The sequence below is a fragment of the Ascidiella aspersa genome, chromosome 2, assembly GCF_963924565.1.
Source record: "Ascidiella aspersa chromosome 2, kaAscAspe10.2, whole genome shotgun sequence".
Taxonomy (NCBI): Eukaryota; Metazoa; Chordata; class Ascidiacea; order Phlebobranchia; family Ascidiidae; genus Ascidiella; species Ascidiella aspersa.
In genome coordinates this window covers 17,842,925-17,851,685 of record NC_139448.1, presented here as the reverse complement: position 1 = coordinate 17,851,685, position 8,761 = coordinate 17,842,925, and the positions used below count along the sequence as shown (strand labels likewise).

Genomic DNA, 8,761 nt, shown 5'->3' with positions numbered 1-8,761 from the left:
CGATTCACGCACAGTTACACACTTAACGGAAGTGCGTCTATTTGAGAAACCGACTTGCTAATAGAATCTAGTAGAGTGCAATTGAAATTTGAATAGGGCCGTTTTTGTTCACATTTAAAACAAAAGACATATTAGGCGTGAAAAAAACACTTGCAAAGTAGGGAAAACTTAGATTACAAAGTATCTTGTGCGAACGGTACCTACGGTTAAAAATATTTCGCTGGGTTAGACACTCCAAAAAATGGTTTACACAATTTGAGGAACGTCCCACAGTATTAGGCCTATATTGTAGGAAAAAATATGAAATGAAAATTACAAACAATAGCCTCTTCTTATTGTTAACAGTTCCTGTTTCGAGCCCCCCTCCAAACAGGTCTATATAATACATATCGCACTAAGAAAAACTAAAAGTGAATAAATTGTTGCTTTGTTTAATTAAATGCCTTAATCTATTCCAGGGAGTCGAACCGGAACCGAACCGGAACTTTATGAACCGGTTTTGGGTCAATTTTTTCCGAACCGTAACCAAACCTGAAACGGTTTTTATAAGATTTTAAGGAGCCGAACCAGAACTGAACCGAATAATTTGAAAGTACCTGAACCTTAACCGAACCCGAACCTGTAAACAAAAGCGGTTCGCTCCAGCATGATGTCACAACTTCTATTTTACCGAGTCAAGTTACGCAATGTTCGAAATTTTATGAAAAAAATATGAATATTAAATAAAAAAATCGTTGATTTTTATTTTTTAGATATTTCAATATTGAGTTGCTGTTTTTTTAATAAGTCACGGAACTTAGATTAAATGACTTACAATTCAAAGATTATTCTCTACATTTATCCGGAACTTTATGAACCGGTTTTGAAATAACGATGTTCGAACCGGAGCTGAACCGGAACTTTTAAATTACTCCGAACCGAAACCGGAACTGAACCGGATTCCGAAAAAATCCTTGAACCCGAACCGAACCTGAACCGGAAAAGTCAAACGGTTCGACTCCCTGATCTATTCTTTCTTTTCCACAAAATTATGTAAATGCATAAATTGTTCCGTGACCAAAAAAGGTTAAAAAACACAGCTTACGCATACGTTAAAGTTTATGTTTATATTGCACTTCTTTTTTGTGTTTTTTTGTTTGACAATGGCACCGCCGATTATGACAAAACAACGATCCTGCTGAAGAAGAGTGTAAGTGAACGTCGGAGGAATTTGGGTAAAATAATTATCTACTACAGCAGTGGTTCTCAAACTGGGGTCCGCGAGACAATTTCCTGGGACCGCGAAGCACCTAACAAAAAATCAACACGACGCTTCTGAAGAAGATAATTTTTTTTGCAATACAATTTTCAGGCCACTTACTATCCAAACCAAGCTAATTAGTTGATTATTCACGTTATTGCAAGCTTTAAGTATTGTGCATTTTAACGTCATAGTGGTGCGTTGTGCTAATGAGAATTACGTTTTTACAGTTTGCTACGCTGACACTGTGGGTTGTACGGGAGTGTACGGTCACTGTTTTAAAACTGTTCGTTATTACTAGACTCAAATAAAGTGATTCGTTAATTAGAGGTTAACATAACTGATAGCAAAGAAACAAGTGGACCCGTCCCATTGATACCATTAAAAACAACTTTATTTTGTGTTTATTTGTGTATATTGGGGGAGCGTGAGCAATTAAAAAAATTGCTGGGGGACCGTTGTGTAACTTTTTTTAAAAAGTTTGAGAACCACTGTACTACAACGATTCACAAACTTTTTTGTGCGAAACTCAACATTTTTTTAAGATAACTTGTCGTTCTTTAGATTTAGTGTGAACAAGTGGTGAAAGTAAGCCAGGAAGGGTTCAAGTCCAAATAAAAAAAGTCAATTTCAAGTCAAGTTCTTGTCATATAAATTAACGTTAAACTATATTAAAATTGGTAAATTAGTGCGATTATATGAGCAATAGGCTACCCTCTACTAAAAAAATATTAACAAAAACCCAACAAATTGCAAGCCAAATGGTTTACGTGCAAAACTTTATATAAATAACTTATAATAAAAATGCCTAATGAAAACACTTTATTTCAACCAAATTATTTGTCCAAATAAAGTTATTTCTAATTTGTCCAAAATACTTAACTCAATTAATTTTGTCGAAAAGACTTGTCAAGTTATTTAAAACAACGTGACATAAGTCAAGTCATAACAAAACTGGCTGCGTTCCACTGAGAAAATTATTCTTCTTTCATCCCATGTTTTAAATTTTAAACACAGCTTTTTATTATGTTGTATCCTTATGGTTATTTATTCAAATTGCACTTATTATATTTTCCTGTAAACGGGTTATATCACGAAGTCGTTTATCCGAACGTACATTTCTAAATTTGTGCGCCGTTTAGAAATCAGTAATATTAATTTGTGTTCGTTACCTAAACCTGTTATTTATTCAATAATAAGAAATGGGCGAGGCTAGAGAGCGATAGTTTTTTGTCGTTAATAATATTAAGTAAGGATTGCCAGTAGCGTGTTACGTTTGATTGGTAAAATACTGGTAATGAAAATTTATATATATAACCCACGTTTTACCTATTCATAGTACAAGAATAACAAACAAACGAATGTGAGTTAATAGTTTATTAGAGATTGCAATTGTGTACTATACAATGACGCCGGTTTTCTTTAAGTTTTTCTTTTAACAATTTTTTTAACTATTTTTAAACCATACATTATTTACAATAAAAAAAATGTATATTTTGTTTAGCCTACGACACAGAGTGGCATTGCGTTAATAAAAAACAAAAACTTTGATATTTATTACATCGAGATACCGCTATTTAAAAACATATTTTCAATGGTAATTAATAAAATTCTGTAAATTCTTTAATTAAAATTTCTATATTTAGAAATAAAGTCACGAAATAAAGTATTGTGAAATGTACAAAAGGTTATACGACGTTTAAAGGGTACAATATACACAACATGGACGACAACATGATTAATAATGCTGGTTAATGGAATATACAGACGGTACAAAATAAAAAAATACAACGGTAAATCGTAGGCCAACAATAATAATTGCAATAAATTTGTCCGTTTTGCTTACTACATTGTTTCTGAGTATTCAGCGCCTAAATGGTTGGGCAGTAGGTCAGCGAGAATGGTAGGGGCGACACTGCTTTAAGGGGGGAACGTATTTCTTTTAGGTTTATATTTTAGGAAATGAAACTTGGGTTATTATTTATGATGCCGAAGTTCACCGCTTCCCAACTAACTTTAGGGCTTTGGCAAAAAGGAAGAAGCCAGGGGCAATGTATCAGCAAAACCTTAACAACAAAAGTAACGAAATTATCAGGAAGGCCGATGAACCGATGCAATACTGCAAATGCGGAACCACTGCTAGTGTGTAAGGATACATGATTACATAGGGATGTGAGTAAGGCTATGCTGCAAGCAATGATTAGTAAGGTGAATACGAAAAATGGGCGGGATATCAGGGCATTTACACTTGATTAGGTAGCGAGCGGACGGAAGCAGAAAGCGTTCGCGGCATTAAGTTAGGACGAGTTGAGTTACGCTAGTTGTGTACACTTTATTATACAGTCACTCTTTAACATGGTTAACTAGGTTATAAATTAATTATCCACAAGAAGTCAGTCATGCTACATTTAAAAACGTCAGGAATGAAAAGCAGCTGTTTACATCAAGTTGCTTCCTTTTAATTAAAGCTTCAATAATATTTAAAAGCTGTACTTTATTTAAACACGTTTAACTATTTTACTCTTTCTACAATTTGTAATAATGAAACAACAAAAGACAAAAAAAGAATAGCAAGTACAAGTCAATACATGATTGAAGATGTCTTGAAAGTTTTCGCTATATCTGTAAGAGCATATGAACAAACAGACATGACCGATATTGATGTCAAGTGGTTAGTTTGAAATTTATGTTCAGTTTAATATGACTTATGAGAGTTAAAAACAACTGTTGTGCACGACTTTTATAATATCTTGGTGTTATAAAAATGTGTAAACCATATTGCGGCACAAATATCAAATAATGTGTATGTAGTTAATGCATGACATTCAAATGTAAAAACATAGACGTTCCAAAAAAAGGATGTGAAATGACTCTGTGATCACCAATATAAAATATATACAAAGTTACAACATTCAAATGAATATAAAGTGTAAGCTTAAAAACCAAAGCATAACGAATAGCAAATTACATTTACATGTTAATTTTTCTTTTTATAAGTTTGATTCAATTTCTTGTTTCACGATAAGATTTGCGGCTTCTTCATTTCAAGCTTGTTTGGAAATATGCCGGAGATATAAAATGATAGCCTATAAAAAATGATAAAGTGATGTTAACCAAGTCTAGACAACATGACAAACACTCCATACCCATACCATATGACTACAGGAAATAACAAGCATTACAATAACACACATTTTAGAAAGTATATTAAAATTATTCTTATTTAAAAGTTATTTGAAATATCCATGCCAAAAAATAATCTTGAAAAATTAAAAAAAAACATTTTCTGGGTCAAACAATATTTCAAACTTTTAATTGAAACTAGTTACTGAATTAACCTTTAAATTGTTTTATTAAGAAAGTATAGAAGTACTATTGAATGGTGTGAAAAATGGTTTGTGAGAAGTAATATTATATTCTGTTCGAAAATAAATAATATAAGCAGGGTTGTTCCTAAGCAAAAATTTACACTCGCCAGTGGGGCGAGCGGCTATCAATCAGCACTCGCCCGGACAAAATACCACTCGCCAAAAATGTTGGCAGGCTGTCTGCAAATTTTCGTCCTAGCGGGTCATTCCTTGGGTTATCGTTCAGCTGTTTTATGGTTTCTATTCCTAAACATTCGTTTTTATAAACGTCTGATCGTTTTATTCCATGCATGGATGAACAAATCAATGACCCCAAAAGCAGTTTACGCTAAAAACAATGTATTTTAGCGAAATATTGTTTACAACCTTGAGTGAACAAAATAACACTGACAATTTAGTAGCCACGGCCTGCCTGTTTTCCATTTTTCTAAAAATGCTCGCGCTCTCGTTTTTTTTGTATTCTGACATTTCTTTGCTTGAAGGACGTTTCATCGCAGGTTGCTTTGCGCCACAAACAAAACACCACACTTCGCCTAACACTATAGTTACTGGCTGAAAGGCAAATAATGACAAAATAGTTGTAAATTTACATCTAAACCATTCATTCGAAAAGTTAACAACCACATGCATCAGAGGTTCTGTGCTGCGTGACGCCCTATAGGGGGGAGTGTTCAGTGGACCGTTTTGGTCACTCAAAACATAAAAAAAAAACACTGCTTACAAATATTATTATAGGACATTTGCATTCAAACTTATTGTTACCAAAAACTGCAGCAATTGCTCTTAATTACCTAACAAACAATTAAATAAATACAAAAAAGTAGAATTCTTATCCTGGGTACATCGCAAGTCCAATAAACTTTTCCAAAGGCGTCAACGACTGGGTTAAACATTTAAAAATTAACAATGTTTAAGTTAAACGATAAACCTTATACCTATTGGCCACTGCAGCGATGACGTCTTTGATTGTTTGCCGGTAAACGAAATTTTAAAACGGAACAAAGAGTCTTTATTACGAGCTTCGAACGCGACTTCGATTAACCTTATTATGTATGTAGTGTTAAATGTATTTGCGCCTTAGTGTTTAAGGAAATAAAAACACCCCAAACCGTCAGGCCCAATCCTGATAAGCCACATAACCACAAAAGAAATCATATTTAAATAAAAGTAGCATGAACGAATGTTTTACATCATATGTTTTATTCATAGTCATATACATATTTAGTTTTAGCACAAAAGCAGCAAATTTTATCAGAAAACTGTTGAGCTGCTACCCTTTAGTTAAGTTGGTTTGTATAACCATGTAAAATGTTACAACTTGATTTAAAATGAAACATGGTCAAGTGGGCTGTTTTAACAACCAAAACAATACAAACATTATTAAAAGTTGCTAAACTGAGAGTTTATTTTACCAGTGTTGGACAGTTTTGTTAGCAAATAGTCAGAAATCTATGGGTGTGAACTGTGATTATACTAAAATTGACATTGGTTATACTGTTCTAGGACATAGTGCATGAATGCACTCCTAACCTAACTGTGAGCAAAGATAAAACAATGGTTAATGATTAAAATAGGGCAAAGAAGACCGACCATCATGTATTTTTTTTATTCCTTTATGATATCAAGTACCTATTCAAAAATATTTCTAAAACATAAATTCAAGAGAAAGTAGTGGTTCTAAAACAGATCTAAATTTTGCTTGTTTTAAGCACACTGTAAGAGGTCATAAAATTCAGAAGGGGGTTGCATGTTTCACTAATTTTTTTAAGACATCCCTATCTCACACTGTTGCCTCATAAGTTGTTCTTGAGCAAATTTGTGCCCAATATGCAGTTTAAATTCAGTTTAATTGGCCTGTTTTATTCTTAGAAGAATATATACGTCATTAGCTTGCCCGATTTGACAGGGAAATTAGAATTTTACAAATTATTTGATGCGGGTCGGCGAGCTTCTAATGTAGCGGTTCGCAACCAGTGGGCCATGGCTCACTGGTGGGCCATACGAACATTTGAGGTGGGACACAGACCGATTTAAAAAAGCTAGATTTAGTTTCACTTGTGTCACTATATTTAACAGGGAGTCAAACCGTTTGACAAACAACAAGTCAAGAATAAACAACAAGTCAAGTCCCAGTCCAAGTCATCGGTTGCTAAAGTCAAGTCATAATAAGAGCGAGTCAACTTCAAGTCAAGTCATTTTGCGCAAGGACTCAAAGTTAAGTCATTGATTTAAATTGGCAAAAACACACTGTTACGGGACATTTTACGTTCTACATTAGTATACAATAACTATAAAAAATTACCAGATCCTTGTTAGTATTTTGTGCTATTTATGCGTTGGTTTATCGTTCCAATCCATTTTCCGAAAGCATTGAATAGGAATTGACGTGGCCCTCTGCCCAATTTCTATCCAGTATCCGAAGTTTTGTCATTAGCTATAGTGGCGTTCAGATCTTTTTTTTTTATTTAATTTATAATATTTTAATGCTGTTTACCATAACGTGGTAGTGATTCTGTGGGTCTGTTTTAAACGGCAGCGATCATTCCTGCTGTGTTGTAATTGCCTTTTACTCGTTTCTGCTTATTTCATTTGTACTGTACTGTATCTCTACTGCAAAAACCGGCTTAATTGTATCTCGCCAAGACCAGAACTAGCAGTTAGCGCCCGAAAGCTTGCACTTTTTTTTAATTTTCAATGTTTTGCAGTATGGCCATTGTATGGCGTGTCATCACACCTTTTAAAAGACGTTTAACGCAATGTTTAATGTTTACGCTTCGGGCGACATTTTCACGGTTTCTATGCTGCCTTAAAACAGTAGAGTCAATGCTCTCAAAACATGTTTGTCAAAATCAGCTCGATGAAATTAATATATGGCGCACGAGCAAGTTTTTGTGTGCCCAATGTGTCAGGTTTTTTTTCGCGCTTCGCGCGATTAAGAGTTGATCCATGCACTGGCATTACACGTTATAGTTGCTCGCCCAACAGCATTTCATGGACACTTAATGATTAGGCGAAGGTTATCGGCAAATAATTGTCGCCGGAAAAACGCTAACGCCAGGCTATTCAGCTACACGAAGCGGCACAGTAATTGTTTCGCCACTGAGAGCGGCTTTAATTCAAACTTTGCACTTGTCAAAACATGCATTATACTATGTTACAAGAAGGATTAGACCTACAGTCATAATATAAAATACAAATTTAAAACTTGCAAATTTTGAAAACAATGACACTTGGGTAGTTGGGTTTTGCAATACCTCGACCTACCTAGAGATTTATGCCCGTGCTCCCCGCGAGTCACCATCTTTGATATGTAGATTATAATAGGCTACCGCACTCTTATTAATTATTAAGAAGAAGATGTGGTAGGATTCTAGATCAGCGTCGAAATTTGTCCAACAGTTGGCTTTCTTTACTTACCATACGTCCATCCATGACAGCCCTGGTTCAAAAAAATTATATATACTGGAACCGGATCAATGTGTAAATTTGCACCATAAAACGTAACGCAAACCATTAGTTTTTTACGGGTTTTTGTAGGTTTTATATTAGAAATGTTATTTTGAAAGGTTAAGCAGGTTATTTTTTTTAATTCCAATAAAAATATATTCCTGGAAATGTCGAAAAGCCTTTCGATTCTTATCTTTCTTTTCCTTGTATGGTTTTACCAGCTTGACTATAGTTAAAAAAAACAATTTTGAAGACACCCTGTTGAAGTTTCGCGCGCTTTGTCGGTGGGGATTGGACAGAGTCACTTTCAGGCACAACGCGACAAGTCAACAGACAGACATGTTTCGTCGCGTCGTGTCTGAGGTCCGGTGGGGATCCAGCCTAACTCTTCGGACTCTACGTCTAATGTTAAATCATAAACGAAATGCTGGCTTAAATAAAGAAAATAAAAAGAGAGAAACGTTTATAAACAGTACTATTGGACAATCTTTACAATTTTTTGGAAATTTTACGATTCAACTAGAAGAGCCACAAAAAACATGACGGAGAGCCGCATGCGGCTCGCGAGCTGCAGTTTGCCCACCCCTGCTCTAGATTCTATAGAGCAGTGGTTCTCAACCTGTGGCTCGCGTACCACTAGTGATACGCGAAGTCATTTTGGGTGGTACGCTGTACGCAGTATGTTTTTAAGTAAAATTACAGTTTT

At 34.7% G+C, this 8,761-nt stretch overlaps 1 long non-coding RNA gene across 1 annotated transcript; it reads right to left on the bottom strand.

Annotated features, from left to right (window-relative positions):
- Window positions 1–2,602: 2,602 nt before the first annotated feature.
- LOC146164130 (uncharacterized) lies at window positions 2,603–7,055 on the bottom strand. The gene is made up of 2 exons (XR_014494547.1): window positions 6,911–7,055; window positions 2,603–4,326 (listed from the first exon to the last, which is right to left on the bottom strand). It is a non-coding gene; the product is annotated as an uncharacterized LOC146164130 (long non-coding RNA).
- Between the last annotated feature and the right edge of the window lie 1,706 nt (window positions 7,056–8,761).